A 20,694-nucleotide genomic window follows, 5' to 3' on the forward strand; every position below is an offset into this window, starting at 1 on the left:
TTTCATGTGCAGTCAAATACCCCTTTCTCAATTTTATATTTGTCAGGTTTTGGTTTGTATCCTCAAGTTATTACTGTTTCCAGTGATTTAGTAGTCTTGTTTGGCTGAATACAAGTGTGAAATTAGCTTCAGCTCCTTGGTATCTCTTCTGTGACTGATATTCTTTATCAATTTAGGATTGAAATCTACTCTTTATAATTGGCATCAAGAGGTACTTGTTTTTCAACCTTTGATAATTGGCATCAGTTACAATCATGGTTTTATAATTCAATTTTGTTTCATACTATTGCTGCATTAGGAAGTTAACATTTGTCATATGTTAGGTTTTATGTATTGATTTAATATTTTAATACAATTGCAGTCTTAAGAGGTTTTTCTTGTTTTCTAAATGCATACTGGTAAACGGGTGCAGTTACTGGTATGGCACTGTATTTTTAGCACATATGATTGTAACTGGCATCAGTTACAATCATGGTTTTATAATTCAATTTTGTTTCATACTATTGCTGCATTATGAAGTTAACATTTGTCATATGTTAGGTTTTATGTATTGATTTAATACAATTGTAGTCTTAAGAGGTTTTTCTGCTTTTCTAAATGCATACTGGTAAACGGGTGCAGTTACTGGTATGGCACTGTATTTTTAGCACATATGCCTCTAGTTGAGCTTGTATGTAAAGGTTGTATCATGGTGTGGGCTAATGCAACTATCTGGCAGCAACTGCCATAAATTAAAAAAAAAAAGAATTGTGGTATCTCTTACTGCATGGGGAAAAAGATATAGTATATTTGTTTTTTATGAAAAAATAAAGGAGCAATATGCTTTTATGTCCGAGTTGATTAACTCATAAACAGACCAAATTGCTTCTTTTCAATAGTTCCAGGACGAAATTTTATGTTTCCCAATTATAGGGGAGGCCAACTGTATGCTTCGGCCTAATTAAAATTTTAAAACTTTTTCTTACTTTCAATCTACTAAATTGGGCATTCATAAAGGACGGTTGCATTCCCAAACTGTTTGAAAGTTCTTTTTTATTTTTTTCTTCATTCAGAAGGAATACCCACTGTTGGAATGTCACTATTGGCATATGGATGGTCAACTTGACAAATAAATGTTAGAAAGAAATAATTCATTATAACATCTTTTTCATGCATTAGCTTCTTCCAAATTCTAATGGGTTGCTCAAGTTTTGAAATTGAAAATTTCAGATTGCATCAGCTGATGTGTCTCAAATTGAGGACTCACTCCTTGCCAGTTTTGTCCCTGTAAGTAACTTTGGCAAAAAAAAAAATTAGATTATGTTCTCTCTTAAATTTCCCTCTTGCAACAAAAATGTTATGATGTATTTTATTTTGGGTCTTGCATGGAGATGCAGTTTTTTGGATCTTTGGCCTTGTTCTTTGAAAGATTTGGATCACCTTTTCCGGCAAGAGGTATACATACATATTGCCTTTTATACTGTTGTTCTAAAAGGAATTGTTTATACTGTTGAATGATCCAGAATCATTAGATCAAGCAAAGTGTGAAATTATTAGATGTCAAGTTCTGACTATCAATGTTACGCCCCTGACTAGATAGGATTTGGTTTTAGTGATATACAGGTCTAGTATTATCTTTCCCTTATCCTCACCTAATCTCTCTCTTTATTACTATCTAGAATGAAGCTCAAGATTTTTCTTTTCATTGTTACACGAAGGTACAAGTTTTGTGTGCCTCAGTGTGATGCAGAGTCGTCAGATCTAATCACAAGGTCAGACCATGGGTGATGTTCTCATCTTTTTGTATTTTCTTACTTGTTAAAGGGTAACTGTAACTTAAAATTGAGAATCTCGGGGAGACATCAGGAGCATCAACCAGTGATAACTGCTATTTTTCTCATTTTTCCTTTTGTGTAGATTTATCAATGCTATATATTTAGATTTTCGTCTTCTGAAACCTTTGTGAGAACTGCTATTAATTCTTGTGTTTTTTTTTTTTGTTTTTTTTTATTTAAGTGTCTAAGAAAAGAACAGAAAAGGAAATGACTGGGATCTAAATAACTTGTCTTTTTTGGTTTTTCTTTTTATTCTCATAAACCTCTTTTGATAGAGATCTAAATGACTTGTCTATTCTTGACATGAATTCATTAAGTTCATAATGTCATTTTATTGTGTTTTGTATGATGCAGGTTATTAGTCGTGGGAAATGACTGGGATGCAAATGCGGCATGGCACCTGGTTCTTTTGGTCTGACAGGGTAAAGACTGTTGCAAGACTGTTTCAAGGTGCTTGGAGAGAGATTTCGGATCAAATGATTTACAATTAGAGGTAATTATTCAACATCATTTGGTAATTGTTTCAAGACTGTTTAAGGATGCAAATGTGCTTGTAGAAAGTGCAAAATTAACCCTATAATTATTAATGCAGTTTCAAACGTCTCTTCTTCTTTATCTTGTTTTTGAGACCTGGAAGTTATTAGGGACCCTATAAATTATTCTGATATAAGAGCATCAAGAACTATCAGCCAAACACGCGGGCCCCTGAGCTCACTTGCAGAGAAATTATGTACTGGAAGAAGTACATTTCAAGAAAGTACTATGTTCTATATCAGAATAATTTATGCGAATCAAGCTACTGATAATGTTGGTACAGAGCGGTTTGATCACACATTTGTATATTATTTTTTTATGTGTCCTTATGTTCTTGTCTTGATTTGTGTCTGTTTCACAATTGGGTCTTTGTTGTACATGTAAGGTCCTATCGAGGCATAATTGCAGAAAATCTGGCATAGTTACAATTTTTGGCAATGCAATTGTTATTCAGCAATAACTTTGTTGAATTGGTTTATGTTTCTCTGTTTCTAAATAGAAAATTTGAATTGGTTTATGTTTTCCATAACTGATCTGGCAGCAAGTGGCGGTTACAACATGGCCATGGGTGCACCAGTTATTGTGGCAGAGAAACTATACAGGTCTAGTATTACTCCAACTTTTATCTGAATTGTGTTCATATTTTTATTTTTACTAATTCATTTCTGTAGTTCAATATCTATTTTTGTTCTTTTTCAGAGGATGAGTTCCATTCAGCACTGAATAAGCTTCTGGAAGTTTTAAATATTGGTTCTCCTATCTTCATTGGTCCATATAATTAAGTCTCCTGTTTTGACAATTTGGGTTGCCAGTGAGTTAAGTAGTCATATCAGAATCTGTTCAATTTCACTTCCAATTCAGGTCATTGGTCATCTTGCTTTGTCCCTATTAATTGTTTCTTTCTTACAGAAGAGTACTAACCTTACTTCTATGTGGTGTGTACAACAACTCTTGCAAGCTTCACCTTTATCAAGTTAGCCCAAGGGCGATGCTGCTCTGCTTGTGATTTGGAACTTTTTTGCAACATAAGCTTCTTCTTTCAATATTTAGTCATGTTAACCGAAGTAAGATTTTTTTGGTATTTAATGCATAGATGCTTGATGTTCAATACCTGCATGGAGATATTTAAAGTTGGTAGGTTTGAACACCCATCAGACTTAATGGTATTCAACCCTTGTGTACCAGCAAAGGTCCATCAGGTTTTGAGCTAGTAAATGTACCGATCTAAAACCAACTATAATTGTACCACAAAAACTGTGGTGGTATAGTATACTTGTCATGCCTCAAAGGCTACTAATTAGACTAAATGGATATCTGAATGAAATTTTTTCAAGCTGTTCAATTGTGTTTTTTCTCTACTGACAGGGCCGTAGTGAGAAGTCATAGGATGGATTTATGAAAGCACGACACACGTTCAGATCTGCTCCCGAAGGGAAACTATAAAGTAGCCAGCATGGAGTAGAACCCTTTATGCCGTTGATGGAGAAAAAAGAAGTATAAGACATGTATTTTTATGCATGAGGATCACGTAGGTACGTTATGCATTGTTTATATTTGTTGTATTTATTAGTTATTTAGAGACTTTAGACTGCTTTACCCCTACATAGAATATATTTAGGAAGTGAAATTAGTGGAAAATGAAGACCAATTGGGAACCGGAAAAATAGGGTTCAGTTGAGTTAAAAGTAGGTATGACATGCGAAATTCAGTGCAAATTCTTCTATCTTTTTCACTGAAATTGAAGTTAAGTTACACAGTAAACTGTTCTAGTAGGATTATCCCACGTCAAAATCTTCTATCGTTGTTTTGGTTCGTATGATTATGTCTCCAGTTTTGACAATTTGGGTTGCTAGTGAGTTAAGTAGTCATATCAGAATCTGTTCAATTTCACTTCCAATTCAGGTCATTGATCATCTTGCTTTGTCCCTATTAATTGTTTCTCACTTACAGAAGAGTACTAACCATTCTTCTATGTGGTGTGTACAACAACTCTTGGAAGCTTCAACTTTATCAAGTTATGCCCAAGGGAGATGCTGCTCTGCTTGTGATTTGGAATTTTTTTGCGAGATAAGTTTCTTCTTTCAATATCTAGTCTTGTTAATCGAAGTAAGATTTTTTTGGTATTTAATGCATATATGCTTGATGTTCAATACCTGCATGGAGATATTTGAAGTTGGTAGGTTTGAACCCCTATGAGACTAAATGGTATTCAACCCTTGTGTACCATCTAAGGTTCATCAGGTTTTGATCTTGTAAATGCACCGATCTAAAACCAACTATATTTGTACCTCAAAAACTGTGGTGGTATAGTATACTTGTGATGCATCAAAGGCTACTAATCAGACTAAATCGACATCTGAATGAAATTTTTTCAAGCTGTTCAATTGTGTTTTTTCTCTACTGGCAGGGCTGTAGTTAGGGTATTAATAATGGGGCGGGTACGGGTACCCCGGGTATACCCGGGTAGGGTACGGGTACGTCTCGGGTATGGGTAGGTCGGGTAGGAAGGGTATAAGGGTAAGGGTATCTCGGGTATATTTTTCTAAAACCATACCCTACCCGTCCTATACCCGTACCCGTGTACCCTTGACGGGTAGGGAGGGTACGGGTAGGGCGGGTATGGGTATTTTTTTTTTTTTTTTTTTTTGCTGTTTTTTTTCTGGTTTTTTGTTGGTTTTTTTCTGGTTTTTTGTTGGTTTTTTCTTTTTTTTTTGGGAGGGAAAAACAGAATTTTTGAATTTTGAATTCGGATGAACAGTACTCGGGTAATAGGGTACGGGTATAGTCGGGTACGGGTATAGTCGGGTACGGGTAAACTCGGGTAGTCATATCAGAATCTGTTCAATTTCACTTCCAATTCAGGTCATTGATCATCTTGCTTTGTCCCTATTAATTGTTTCTTTCTTACAGAAGAGTACTAACCATTCTTCTATGTGGTGTGTACAACAATTCTTGGAAGCTTCAACTTTATCAAGTTATGCCCAAGGGAGATGCTGCTCTGTTTGTGATTTGGAATTTTTTTGCTAGATAAGTTTCTTCTTTCAATATCTAGTCTTGTTAATCGAAGTAAGATTTTTTTGGTATTTAATGCATAGATGCTTGATGTTCAATAGCTGCAGGGAGATATTTGAAGTTGGTAGGTTTGAACCCCCATGAGACTATATGGTATTCAACCCTTGTGTACCATCAAAGCTCCATCAGCTTTTGAGCTAGTAAATGCACCGATCCAAAACTAACTATAGTTGTACCTCAAAAACTGTGGTGGTATAGTATACTTGTCATGCCTCAAAGGCTACTAATCAGACTAAATCGACATCGGAATGAAATTTTTTCAAGCTGTTCAATTGTGTTTTTTCTCTACTGACAGGGCTGTTGTGAGAAGTCATAGGATGGATTTATGAAAGCACGGCACGTTCGTTGAGATCTGCTCCGGAAGTGAAGCTATAAAGTAGCCAGCATGGAGTACAACCCTTTATGCCGTTGATGGAGAAAAAAGAAGTATAAGACAGGTATTTTTATGCATGAGGATCGCGTAGGTACGTTATTCATTATTTATAATTGTTCTATTAATTAGTTATTTAGAGACTTTAGACTGCTTTATCCCTACGTAGAATATATTTAGGAAGTGAAATTAGTGGAAAATGAAGACCAAGTGAGAACCGGCAAAATAGGGTTTGGTTGAGTTAAAAATAGGTTTGACATGCGAAATTATGTGCAAAATCTTCTATCTTTTTGACTGAATTTCAAGTTAAGTTACCCAGTAAACTGTTCTTGTAGGATTATCCCACGTGAAAATCTTCTATCGTTGTTCATTGGTTCGTATGATTATGTCTCCAGTTTTGACAATTTGGGTTGCCAGTGAGTAAAGTAGTCATATCAGAATCTGTTCAATTTAACTTCCAATTCAGGTCGTTGATCATCTTGCTTTGTCCCTATTAATTGTTTCTTTCTTACAGAAGAGTCCTAACCATTCTTCATTGTGGTGTGTACAACAACTCATGGAAGCTTCAACTTTATCAAGTTATGCCCAAGGGAGATGCTGCTCTGCTTGTGATATGGAATTTTTTTGCAAGATAAGTTTTCTTCTTTCAATATCTAGTCTTGTTAATCGAAGTAAGATTTTTTTGGTATTTAATGCATAGATGCTTGATGTTCAATAGCTGCAGGGAGATATTTGAAGTTGGTAGCTTTGAACCCCCATGAGACTATATGGTATTCAACCCTTGTGTACCATCAAAGGTCCATCAGCTTTTGAGCTAGTAAATGCACCGATCCAAAACTAACTATAGTTGTACCTCAAAAACTGTGGTGGTATAGTATACTTGTCATGCCTCAAAGGCTACTAATCAGACTAAATCGACATCAGAATGAAATTTTTTCAAGCTGTTCAATTGTGTTTTTTCTCTACTGACAGGGCTGTTGTGAGAAGTCATAGGATGGATTTATGAAAGCACGGCACGTTCGTTGAGATCTGCTCCGGAAGTGAAGCTATAGAGTAGCCAGCATGGAGTACAACCCTTTATGCCGTTGATGGAGAAAAAAGAAGTATAAGACAGGTATTTTTATGCATGAGGATCACGTAGGTACGTTATTCATTATTTATAATTGTTCTATTAATTAGTTATTTAGAGACTTTAGACTGCTTTATCCCTACGTAGAATATATTTAGGAAGTGAAATTAGTGGAAAATGAAGACCAAGTGAGAACCGGCAAAATAGGGTTTGGTTGAGTTAAAAATAGGTTTGACATGCGAAATTATGTGCAAAATCTTCTATCTTTTTGACTGAATTTCAAGTTAAGTTACCCAGTAAACTGTTCTTGTAGGATTATCCCACGTGAAAATCTTCTATCGTTGTTCATTTGTTCGTATGATTATATCTCCAGTTTTGACAATTTGGGTTGCCAGTGAGTAAAGTAGTCATATCAGAATCTGTTCAATTTCACTTCCATTTCAGGTCGTTGATCATCTTGCTTTGTCCCTATTAATTGTTTCTTTCTTACAGAAGAGTCCTAACCATTCTTCTATGTGGTGTGTCAACTCTTGGAATGTTCAACTTTATCAAGTTATGCCCAAGGGAGATGCTGCTCTGCTTGTGATTTGGAATTTTTTTGCAAGATAAGTTTCTTCTTTCAATATCTAGTCTTGTTAATCGAAGTAAGATTTTTTTGGTATTTAATGCATAGATGCTTGATGTTCAATACCTGCATGGAGATATTTGAAGTTGGTAGGTTTGAAACCCCATGAGACTATATGGTATTCAACCCTTGTGTACCATCTAACGTCCATCAGGTTTTGAGCTAGTAAATGCACTGATCTAAAACCAACTATAGTTGTACCTCAAAAACTGTGGTGGTATAGTACACTTGAGATGCCTCAAAGGCTACTAATCAGACTAAATCGACATCGGAATGAAATTTTTTCAAGCTGTTTAATTGTGTTTTTTCTCTACTGACAGGGCTGTTGTGAGAAGTCATAGGATGGATTTATGAAAGCACGGCACGCTCGTTCAGATCTGCTCCTGAATTGAAGCTATAAAGTAGCCAGCATGGAGTACAACCCTTTGTGCCGTTGATGGAGAAAAAAGAAGTATAAGACAGGTATTTTTATGCATGAGGATCACGTAGGTACGTTATGCATTGTTTATATTTGTTCTATGAATTAGTTATTTAGAGACTTTAGACTGCTTTACCCCTACATAGAATATATTTAGGAAGTGAAATTTGTGGAAAAGGAAGACCAAGTGCGAACCGGCAAAATAGGGTTTGGTTGAGTTAAAAGTAGGTTTGACATGCGAAATTATGTGCTAAAGCTTCTATCTTTGTGACTGAATTTCAAGTTAAGTTACCCAGTAAACTGTTCTAGTAGGATTAGCCCACGTGAAAATCTTCTATCGTTGTTCATTGGTTCGTATGATTATGTCTCCAGTTTTGACAATTTGGGTTGCCAGTGAGTAAATTTGTCAAATCAGAATCTGTTCGATTTCACTTCCAATTCAGGTCCTTGGTCATCTTGCTTTGTCCCTATTAATTGTTTGTTTCTTACAGAAGAGTATTAACCTTACTTCTAAGTGGTGTGTACAACAACTCTTGCAAGCTTCAACTTTATCAAGTTATGCCCAAGGGAGATGCTGCTCTGCTTGTGATTTGGAATTTTTTTGCAAGATAAGTTTCTTCTTTCAATATTTAGTGTTGTTAATCGAAGTAAGCTTTTTTTGGCATTTAATGCATAGATGCTTGATGTTCAATACCTGCATGGAGATATTTAAAGTTGATAGGTTGGAACCCCCATCAGACTAAATGGTATTCAACCCTTGTGTACCATCTGAGGTCCATCAGGTTTTGAGCTGCACCGATCGAAAACCATCTTTAGTTGTTCCACAAAAACTGGGGTGGTATAGTATATTTGTGATGCCTCAAAGGCTACTAGTCAGACTAAATTGACATCTAAATGAAAATTTCCAAGCTGTTCAATTGTGTTTTTTCTCTACTGACAGGGCCGTAGTGACAACTGATAGGATGGATTTCTGAAAGCACGACATGCATGTTCAGATTTGCTCCCTAACTGAAACCATAAAGTAGCCAGCATGGAGTACATCCCTTTATGCCGTTGATGGAGAAAACAGAAGTATAAGACAGGTATTTTTGTGAATGAGGCTCATATAGGTATGTTATGCATTGTTTATATTTGTTCTATTAATAACTTGTTTAGAGACTTTAGACGGTTTTACCTCTACATAGAATATATTTAGGATATGAAATTAGTGGAAAATGAAGACCAACTGAGAACCGGCAAAATTGGGTTTGGTTGAGTTAAAAGTACGTTTGACATGCGAAATGAAGTGCAAAAGCTTCTATCTTTGTGACTGAAATTCAAGTTAAAATACCCAGTAAACTGTTCTAGTAGGGTTATCCCTCGTCAAAATCTTCTATCGTTGTTCATTGGTCCATATAATTAAGTCTCCTGTTTTGACAATTTGGGTTGCCAGTGAGTTAAGTAGTCATATCAGAATCTGTTCAATTTCACTTCTAATTCAGGTCATTGGTTATTATTCTTTGTCCCTATTAATTGTTTCTTTCTTACAGAAGTGTATTAACCTTACTTCTAAGTGGTGTGTACAACAGCTCTTGCAAGCTTCAACTTTATCAAGTTATGCCCATGGAATACTCTGCTTGTGATTTGGAATTTTTTTGCCAGATTAGTTTCTGCTTTCAATATCTAGTCTTCTTAATCGAAGGAAGATTTTTTTGGTATTTAATGCATAGATGTTTCATGTTCAATACCTGCATGGAGATATTTAAAGTTGGTAGGTTTGAACACCCATCAGACTTAATGGTATTCAACCCTTGTGTACCAGCAAAGGTCCATCAGGTTTTGAGTTAGTAAATGTACCGATCTAAAACCAACTATAGTTGTACCACAAAAACTGTGGTGGTATAGTATACTTGTCATGCCTCAAAGGCTACTAATTAGACTAAATCGATATCTGAATGAAATTTTTTCAAGCTGTTCAATTGTGTTTTTTCTCTACTGACAGGGCCGTAGTGAGAAGTCATAGGATGGATTTATGAAAGCACGGCACGCACGTTCAGATCTGCTCCCGAAGTGAAACTATAAAGTAGCCAGTATGGAGTACAACCCTTTATGCCGTTGATGGAGAAAAAAGAAGTATAAGACATGTATTTTTATGAATGAGGATCACGTAGGTACGTTATGCATTGTTTATATTTGTTGTATTTATTAGTTATTTAGAGGATTTAGACTGCTTTACCCCTACATAGAATATATTTAGGAAGTGAAATTAGTGGAAAATGAAGACCAATTGGGAACCGGCAAAATAGGGTTCAGTTGAGTTAAAAGTAGGTATGACATGCGAAATTAAGTGCAAATTCTTCTATCTTTTTCACTGAAATTGAAGTTAAGTTACACAGTAAACTGTTCTAGTAGGATTATCCCACGTCAAAATCTTCAATCATTGTTCATTTGTCCATATGAGTAAGTCTCCTCTTTTGACAATTTGGGTTGATAATGAGTTAAGTAGTTATTTATTTGTTCGTTATGCATTGTTTATATTTGTTCTATTAATTAGTTATTTAGAGACTTTAGACTCCTTTACCCCTACATAGAATATATTTAGGAAGTGAAATTTGTGGAAAAGGAAGACCAATTGCGAACCGGCAAAATAGGGTTTTGTTGAGTTAAAAGTAGGTTTGACATGCGAAATTATGTGCTAAATCTTCTATCTTTGTGACTGAATTTCAAGTTAAGTTACCCAGTAAACTGTTCTAGTAGGATTATCCCACGTGAAAATCTTCTATCGTTGTTCATTGGTTCGTATGATTATGTCTCCAGTTTTGACAATTTGGGTTGCCAGTGAGTTAATTTGTCATATCAGAATCTGTTCGATTTCAATTCCAATTCAGGTCCTTGGTCATCTTGCATTGTCCCTATTAATTGTTTGTTTCTTACAGTCATATCAGAATCTGTTCAATTTCACTTCCAATTCAGGTCATTGATCATCTTGCTTTGTCCATATTAATTGTTTGTTTCTTACAGAAGAATACTAACCATTCTTCTATGTGGTGTGTACAACAACTCTTGGAAGCTTCAACTTTATCAAGTTATGCCCAAGGGAGATGCTGCTCTGCTTGTGATTTGGAATTTTTTTGCGAGATAAGTTTCTTCTTTCAATATCTAGTCTTGTTAATCGAAGTAAGATTTTTTTGGTATTTAATGCATAGATGCTTGATGTTCAATACCTGCATGGAGATATTTGAAGTTGGTAGGATTGAACCCCCATGAGACTAAATGGTATTCAACCCTTGTGTACCATCTAAGGTTCATCAGGTTTTGAGCTTGTAAATGCACTGATCTAAAACCAACTATAGTTGTACCTCAAAAATTGTGGTGGTATAGTATACTTGTGATGCCTCAAAGGCTACTAATCAGACTAAATCGACATCTGAATGAAATTTTTTCAAGCTGTTCAATTGTGATTTTTCTCTACTGGCCGGGCTGTAGTGAGAAGTAATAGGATGGATTTATGAAAGCACGGCACGCTCGTTCAGATCTGCTCCCGAAGTGAAACTATAAAGTAGCTAGCATGGATTACAACCCTTCATGCCGTTGATGGAGAAAAAAGAAGTATAAGACAGGTATTTTTATGCATGAGGATCACGCAGGTACGTTATGCATTGTTTATATTTGTTCTATTAATTAGTTATTTAGAGACTTTAGACTCCTTTACCCCTACATAGAATATATTTAGGAAGTGAAATTTGTGGAAAAGGAAGACCAATTGCGAACCGGCAAAATAGGGTTTTGTTGAGTTAAAAGTAGGTTTGACATGCGAAATTATGTGCTAAATCTTCTATCTTTGTGACTGAATTTCAAGTTAAGTTACCCAGTAAACTGTTCTAGTAGGATTATCCCACGTGAAAATATTCTATCGTTGTTCATTGGTTCGTATGATTATGTCTCCAGTTTTGACAATTTGGGTTGCAGTGAGTTAATTTGTCATATCAGAATCTGTTCGATTTCACTTCCAATTCAGGTCCTTGGTCATCTTGCTTTGTCCCTATTAATTGTTTGTTTCTTACAGTCATATCAGAATCTGTTCAATTTCACTTCCAATTCAGGTCATTGATCATCTTGCTTTGTCCCTATTAATTGTTTGTTTCTTACAGAAGAGTACTAACCATTCTTCTATGTGGTGTGTACAACAACTCTTGGAACCTTCAACTTTATCAAGTTATGCCCAAGGGAGATGCTGCTCTGCTTGTGATTTGGAATTTTTTTGCGAGATAAGTTTCTTCTTTCAATATCTAGTCTTGTTAATCGAAGTAAGATTTTTTTGGTATTTAATGCATAGATGCTTGATGTTCAATACCTGCATGGAGATATTTGAAGTTGGTAGGTTTGAACCCCCATGAGACTATATGGTATTCAACCCTTGTGTACCATCTAACGTCCATCAGGTTTTGAGCTAGCAAATGCACCGATCTAAAACCAACTATAGTTCTACCTCAAAAACTGTGGTGGTATAGTACACTTGAGATGCCTCAAAGGCTACTAATCAGACTAAATCGACATCGGAATGAAATTTTTTGAAGCTGTTCAATTGTGTTTTTTCTCTACTGACAGGGCTGTTGTGAGAAGTCATAGGATGGATTTATGAAAGCACGACATGCATGTTCAGATTTGCTCCCTAACTGAAACCATAAAGTAGCCAGCATGGAGTACATCCCTTTATGCCGTTGATGGAGAAAACAGAAGTATAAGACAGGTATTTTTGTGAATGAGGCTCATATAGGTATGTTATGCATTGTTTATATTTGTTCTATTAATAACTTGTTTAGAGACTTTAGACGGTTTTACCTCTACATAGAATATATTTAGGAAATGAAATTAGTGGAAAATGAAGACCAACTGAGAACCGGCAAAATTGGGTTGGGTTGAGTTAAAAGTACGTTTGACATGCGAAATTAAGTGCAAAAGCTTCTATCTTTGTGACTGAAATTCAAGTTAAATTACCCAGTAAACTGTTGTAGTAGGGTTATCCCTCGTCAAAATCTTCTATCGTTGTTCATTGGTCAATATAATTAAGTCTCCTGTTTTGACAATTTGGGTTGCCAGTGAGTTAAGTAGTCATATGAGAATCTGTTCAATTTCACTTCTAATTCAGGTCATTGGTCATTATTCTTTGTCCCTATTAATTGTTTCTTTCTTCAAGAAGTGTATTAACCTTACTTCTAAGTGGTGTGTACAACAGCTCTTGCAAGCTTCAACTTTATCAAGTTATGCCCATGGCATACTCTGCTTGTGATTTGGAATTTTTTGCAAGATAAGTTTCTTCTTTAACCTTACTTCTAAGTGGTGTGTACAACAGCTCTTGCAAGCTTCAACTTTATCAAGTTATGCCCATGGAATACTCTGCTTGTGATTTGGAATTTTTTTGCAAGATAAGTTTCTGCTTTCAATATCTAGTCTTGTTAATCGAAGTAAGATTTTTTTGGTATTTAATGCATAGATGTTTCATGTTCAATACCTGCATGGAGATATTTAAAGTTGGTAGGTTTGAACACCCATCAGACTTAATGGTATTCAACCCTTGTGTACCAGGAAAGGTCCATCAGGTTTTGAGTTAGTAAATGGACCGATCTAAAACCAACTATAGTTGTACCACAAAAACTGTGGTGGTATAGTATACTTGTCATGCCTCAAAGGCTACTAATTAGACTAAATCGATATCTGAATGAAATTTTTTCAAGCTGTTCAATTGTGTTTTTTCTCTACTGACAGGGCCGTAGTGAGAAGTCATAGGATGGATTTATGAAAGCACGGCACGCACGTTCAGATCTGCTCCCGAAGTGAAACTATAAAGTAGCCAGCATGGAGTACAACCCTTTATGCCGTTGATGGAGAAAAAAGAAGTATAAGACATGTATTTTTATGAATGAGGATCACGTAGGTACGTTATGCATTGTTTATATTTGTTCTATTTATTAGTTATTTAGAGACTTTAGACTGCTTTACCCCTACATAGAATATATTTAGGAAGTGAAATTAGTGGAAAATGAAGACCAATTGGGAACCGGCAAAATAGGGTTCAGTTGAGTTAAAAGTAGGTATGACATGCGAAATTAAGGGCAAATTCTTCTATCTTTTTCACTGAAATTGAAGTTAAGTTACACAGTAAACTGTTCTAGCAGGATTATCCCACGTCAAAATCTTCAATCATTGTTCATTTGTCCATATGAGTAAGTCTCCTCTTTTGACAATTTGGGTTGATAATGAGTTAAGTAGTCATATCAGAATCTGTTCAATTTCACTTCCAATTCAGGTCCTTGGTCATCTTGCTTTGTCCGTATTAATTGTTTGTTTCTTACAGAAGAGTATTAACCTTACATCTATGTGGTGTGTACAACAACTCTTGGAAGCTTCAAATTTATCAAGTTATGCCCAAGGGAGATGCTGCTCTGCTTGTGATTTGGAATTTTTTTGCGAGATAAGTTCCTTCTTTCAATATCTAGTCTTGTTAATCGAAGTAAGATTTTTTTGGTATTTAATGCATAGATGCTTGATGTTCAATACCTGCATGGAGATATTTGAGGTTGGTAGGTTTGAACCCCCATGAGACTATATGGTATTCAACCCTTGTGTACCATCTAAGGTCCATCAGGTTTTGAGCTAGTAAATGCACCGATCTAAAACCAACTATAGTTGTACCTCAAAAACTGTGGTGGTATAGTACACTTGAGATGCCTCAAAGGCTACTAATCAGACTAAATCGACATCGGAATGAAATTTTTTCAAGCTGTTCAATTGTGTTTTTTCTCTACTGACAGGGCTGTTGTGAGAAGTCATAGGATGGATTTATGAAAGCACGGCACGCTCGTTCAGATCTGCTCCTGAATTGAAGCTATAAAGTAGCCAGCATGGAGTACAACCCTTTATGCCGTTGATGGAGAAAAAAGAAGTATAAGACAGATATTTTTATGAATGAGGATCACGTATGTACGTTATTCATTATTTATATTTGTTCTATTAATTAGTTATTTAGAGACTTTAGACTGCTTTACCCCTACATAGAATATATTTAGGAAGTGAAATTGGTGGAAAATGAAGACCAAGTTAGAACCGGCAAAATAGGGTTTGGTTGAGTTAAAAGTAGGTTTGACATGCGAAATTATGTGCAAAATCTTCTATCTTTTTGACGGAATTTCAAGTTAAGTTACCCAATAAACTGTTCTAGTAGGGTTTTCCCTCATCAAAATGTTCTATCATTCTTCATTTGTCCATATGAGTAAGTCTCCTGTTTTGACAATTTGGGTTGATAGTGAGTTAAGTAGTCATATCAGAATCTGTTCAATTTCACTTCCAATTCAGGTCCTTGGTCATCTTGCTTTGTCCCTATTAATTGTTTCTTTCTTACAGAAGAGTATTAACCTCACTTCTAAGTGGTGTGTACAACAACTCTTGCATGCTTCAACTTTATCCAGTTATGCCCAATGGAGATGCTGCTCTGCTTGTGATTTGGAATTTTTTAGCAAGATAAGTTTCTTCTTTCAATATTTAGTCTTGTTAATGGAAGTAAGATTTTTTTGGTATTTAATGCATAGATGCTTGATGTTCAATACCTGCATGGAGATATTTAAAGTTGGTAGGTTTGAACCCCCATGAGACTAAATGGTATTCAACCCTTGCGTACCATCTAAGGTCCATCAGGTTTTGATCTAGTAAATGCACCGAACTAAAACCAACTATAGTTGTACCTCAAAAACTGTGGTGGTATAGTATACTTGTGATGCCTCAAAGGCTACTAGTCAGACTAAATTGACATCTAAATGAAAATTTTCCAAGCTGTTCAATTGTGTTTTTTCTCTACTGACAGGGCTGTAGTGACAAGTGATAGGATGGATTTCTGAAAGCACGGCATGCATGTTCAGATCTGCTCCCGAAGTGAAACTGTAATGGAGTAGATCCCTTTATGCCGTTGATGGAGAAAACAGAAGTATAAGACAGGTATTTTTGTGAATGACGCCCACATAGGTACGTTATGCATTGTTTATATTTGTTCTATTAATAACTTGTTTAGAGACTTTAGACTGTTTTACCTCTACATAGAATATATTTAGGAAATGAAATTAGTGGAAAATGAAGACCAACTGAGAACCGGCAAAATAGGGTTTGGTTGAGTTAAAAGTACGTTTGATATGCGAAATTAAGTGTAAAAGCTTCTATCTTTGTGACTGAAATTCAAGTTAAATTACCCAGTAAACTGTTCTAGTAGGGTTATCCCTCGTCAAAATCTTCTATCGTTGTTCATTGGTCCATATAATTAAGTCTCATGTTTTGACAATTTGGGTTGCCAGTGAGTTTAGTAGTCATATCAGAATCTGTTCAATTTCACTTCCAATTCAGGTCATTGGTCATTCTTCTTTGTCCCTATTAATTGTTTGTTCCTTACATAAGAGTATTAACCTTACTTCTAAGTAGTGTGTACAACAACTCTTGCAAGCTTCAACTTTATCAAGTTATGCCCAAGGTAGATTCTGCTCTGCTTGTGATTTGGAATTATTTTGCAAGATAAGTTTCTTCTTTCAATATTTAGTCATGTTAATCGAAGTAATATTATTTTGGTATTTAATGCATAGATGCTTGATATTCAATACCTCCATGGAGATATTAAAAGTTGGTAGGTTTGAACCACCATCAGACTAAATGGTATTCAACCCTTGTTTACCAGCAAAGGTCCATCAGGTTTGGAGCTAGTAAATATACCGATCTTAAACCATCTATAGTTGTTCCACAAAAACTGGGGTGGTATAGTATACTTGTGATGCCTCAAAGGCTACTAGTCAGACTAAATCAACATCTAAATAAAAATTTTCCAAGCTGTTCAATTGTGTTTTTTCTCTACTGACATATGAGTAAGTCTCCTGTTTTGTCAATTTGGGTTCATAGTGAGTTAAGTAGTCATATCAGAATCTGTTCAATTTCACTTCCAATTCAGGTCATTGGTCATTCTTCTTTGTCCCTATTAATTGTTTCTTTCTTACAGAAGAGTATTAACCTCACTTCTAAGTGGTGTTTACAACAACTCTTGCATGCTTCAACTTTATCCAGTTATGCCCGATGGAGATGCTGCTCTGCTTGTGATTTGGAATTTTTTAGCAAGATAAGTTTCTTCTTTCAATATTTAGTCTTGTTAATGGAAGTAAGGTTTTTTTGGTATTTAATGCATAGATGCTTGATATTCAATACCTATATGGAGATATTAAAAGTTGGTAGGTTTGAACCCCCATCAGACTAAATGGTATTCAACCCTTGTGTACCAGCAAAGGTCCATCAGGTTTGGAGCTAGTAAATATACCGATCTAAAACCATCTATATTGTTTCCACAAAAACTGGGGTGGTATAGTATACTTGTGATGCCTCAAAGGCTACTAGTCAGACTAAATCAACATCTAAATGAAAATTTTCCAAGCTGTTCAATTGTGTTTTTTCTCTACTGACAGGGCCGTAGTGACAAGTGATAGGATGGATTTCTGAAAGCACGGCATGCATGTTCTGACCTGCTCCCGAAGTGAAACTATAATGTAGCCAGCTTGGAGTAGATCCCTTTATGCCGTTGATGGAGAAAACAGAAGTATAAGACAGGTATTTTTGTGAATGACGCTCATATAGGTACGTTATGCATTGTTTATATTTGTTCTATTAATCAGTTATTTAGAGACTTTAGACTGTTTTACCTCTACATAGAATATATTTAGGAAATGAAATTAGTGGAAAATGAAGACCAACTGAGAATCGGCAAAATAGGGTTTGGTTGAGTTAAAAGTAGGTTTGGCATTTTAATTTAAGTGCAAAAGCTTCTATCTTTGTGACTGAAATTCAAGTTAAGTTACCCAATAAACTGTTCTAGTAAGGTTTTCCCTCGTCCAAATCTTCTATCATTGTTCATTTGTCCATATGAGTAAGTCTCCTGTTTTGACAATTTTGGTTGATAGTGAGTTAAGTAGTCATATCAGAATCTGTTCAATTTCACTTCCAATTCAGGTCCTTGGTCATCTTGCTTTGTCCCTATTAATTGTTTGTTTCTTACAGAAGAGTATTAACCTTACTTCTATGTGGTGTGTACAACAACTCTTGGAAGCTTCAACTTTATCAAGTTATGCCCAATGGAGATGCTGCTCTGCTTGTGATTTGGAATTTTTTTGCAAGATAAGTTTCTTCTTTCAATATTTAGTCATGTTAACCGAAGTAAGATTTTTTTGGTATTTAATGCATAGATGCTTGATGTTCAATACCTGCATGGAGATATTTAAAGTTGGTAGGTTTGAACCCCCATGAGGCTAAATGGTATTCAACCCTTGAGACTAAAGTTGGTAGGTTTGAACCCCCATGAGACTAAAGTTGGTAGGTTTGAACCCCCATGAGACTAAATGGTACTAGCAAAGGTCCATCAGGTTTGGAGCTTGTAAATGTTCCGATCTAAAACGAACTATAGTTGTGCCACAAAACTGGGGTGGTATAGTATATGTGTGATGCCTCAAAGGCTACTAGTCAGACTAAATCGACATCTGAATGAAAATTTTCCAAGCTGTTCAATTGTATTTTTTCTGTACTGACAGGGCCGTAGTGGCAAGTCATAGGATGGATTTCTGAAAGCTTGGGACGCTCATTCAGATCTGCTCCCGAAGTGAAACTATAATGTAGCCAGCATGGAGTACATCCCTTTATGCCGTTGATGGAGAAAACAGAAGTATAAGACAGGTTATTTTATGCATGAGGATCACGCAGGTACGTTATGCATTGTTTATATTTGTTCTATTAATTAGTTATTTAGAGACTTTAGATTGCTTTACCCTTACATAGAATATATTTAGGAACTGAAATTAGTGGAAAATGAAGACCAATTGAGAACCGGCAAAATAGGGTTTGGTTGAGTTAAAAGTTGGGGTTTGACATGCGAAATTTAGTGCAAAGCTTCTATCTTTGTGACTGAAATTCAAGTTAAGTTACCCTGTAAACTGTTCTAGTAGGGTTATCCCTCGTCAAAATCTTCTATCGTTGTTCATTGGTCCATGTAATTATGTCTCCTGTTTTGACAATTTTGGTTTTCAGTGAGTTAAGTAGTCATATCAGAATCTATTCAATTTCACTTCCAATTCAGGTCATTGGTCATTCTTCTTTGTCCCTATTAGTTGTTTCTTTCTTACAGAGGAGTATTAACCTTACTTCTAAGTGGTGTGTACAACAACTCTTGCATGCTTCAACTTTATCCAGTTATGCCCAAGGAAGATGCTGCTCTGCTTGTGATTTGGAATTTTTTTGCAAGATAAGTTTCTTCTTTCAATATTTAGTCTTGTTAATGGAAGTAAGATTTTTTTGGTATTTAATGCATAGATGCTTGATGTTCAATACCTGCATGGAGATATTTAAAGTTGGTAGGTTTGAACCCCCATGAGACTAAATGGTATTCAACCCTTGCGTACCATCTAAGGTCCATCAGGTTTTGAGCTAGTAAATGCACCGAACTAAAACCAACTATAGTTGTACCTCAAAAACTGTGGTGGTATAGTATACTTGTGATGCCTCAAAGGCTACTAGTCAGACTAAATTGACATCTAAATGAAAATTTTCCAAGCTGTTCAATTGTGTTTTTTCTCTACTGACAGGGCCGTAGTGACAAGTGATAGGATGGATTTCTGAAAGCACGGCATGCATGTTCAGATCTGCTCCCGAAGTGAAACTGTAATGTAGCCTGCATGGAGTACATCCCTTTATGCCGTTGATGGAGAAAACAGAAGTATAAGACAGGTATTTTTATGCATAAGGATCACGCAGGTACGTTATGCATTGTTTATATTTGTTCTATTAATTAGTTATTTAGGGACTTTAGACTGCTTTACCCCTACATAGAATATATTTAGGGAGTGAAATTAGTGGAAAATGACGACCAACTGAGAACCGGAAAAATAGGATTTGGTTGAGTTAAAAGTAGGTTTGACATGCGAAATAAAGTGCAAAATCTTCTATCTTTGTGACTGAAATTCAAGTTAAGTTACCCAGTAAACTGTTCTAGGAGGATTATCCCACGTCAAAATCTTCTATCGTTGTTCATTGGTTCGTATGATTATGTCTCCAGTTTTGACAATTTGGGTTGCTAGTGAGTTAAGTAGTCATATCAGAATCTGTTCAATTTCACTTCCAATTCAGGTCATTGATCATCTTGCTTTGTCCCTATTAATTGTTTCTTTCTTACAGAAGAGTACTAACCATTCTTCTATGTGGTGTGTACAACAACTCTTGGAAGCTTCAACTTTATCAAGTTATGCCCAAGGGAGATGCTTCTCTGCTTGTGATTTGGAATTATTTTGCAAGATAAGTTTCTTCTTTCAATATTTAGTCATGTTAACCGAAGTAAGATTTCTTCTTTCATTGGTTCGTATGATTATGTCTCCAGTTTTGACAATTTGGGTTGCCAATTTGGGTTGCCAGTGAGTTAAGTTGTCATATCAGAATCTGTTCAAATTCACTTCCAGTTCTGGTCATTGGTCATCTTGTTTTGTCCGTATTAATGGTATTCAATCCTTGTGTACCAGCAAAGGTCCATCTGGTTTTGATCTGATAAATGTACCGAGCTAAAACCTACTATAGTAGTACATCTAAAACTATTGTGGTATAGTATACTTGTGATGCCTCAAATGCTACTAGTCAGACTAAATCGACATTCGAATGAAAATTTTCCATGGAGTTCAATTGTGTTTTTTCTTTACTGGCAGGGCCTTAATGACAAGTCATAGGATGGATATCTGAAAGCACGGGTTGTGACAAATTATG

At 35.7% G+C, this 20,694-nt stretch overlaps 2 long non-coding RNA genes across 5 annotated transcripts in view; both read left to right on the forward strand.

Annotated features, from left to right (window-relative positions):
• The window catches only part of LOC144564009 (uncharacterized), a 30,711-nt gene extending 15,038 nt beyond the window's left edge, over positions 1-15,673 (forward strand). The window contains exon 3 of the long non-coding RNA XR_013514528.1: positions 15,615-15,673. This is a non-coding gene — a long non-coding RNA (uncharacterized LOC144564009). The remainder of the gene's footprint in view (positions 1-15,614) is intronic.
• LOC144564592 (uncharacterized) lies at positions 1,602-3,112 on the forward strand. 4 transcript variants are annotated; one of them, XR_013514665.1, is made up of 6 exons: positions 1,602-1,751; positions 1,804-1,857; positions 1,996-2,053; positions 2,169-2,307; positions 2,890-2,950; positions 3,048-3,112. It is a non-coding gene; the product is annotated as an uncharacterized LOC144564592 (long non-coding RNA). The 4 variants fall into 4 exon arrangements; XR_013514662.1 differs by having other exon boundaries at positions 2,890-3,111; XR_013514664.1 differs by lacking the exons at positions 2,890-2,950; positions 3,048-3,112 and adding an exon at positions 2,407-2,537.
• Positions 15,674-20,694: the final 5,021 nt, after the last annotated feature.

Source organism: Carex rostrata, chromosome 13 (genome assembly GCF_964058835.1).
Source record: "Carex rostrata chromosome 13, lpCarRost1.2, whole genome shotgun sequence".
NCBI classification, from domain to species: Eukaryota; Viridiplantae; Streptophyta; class Magnoliopsida; order Poales; family Cyperaceae; genus Carex; species Carex rostrata.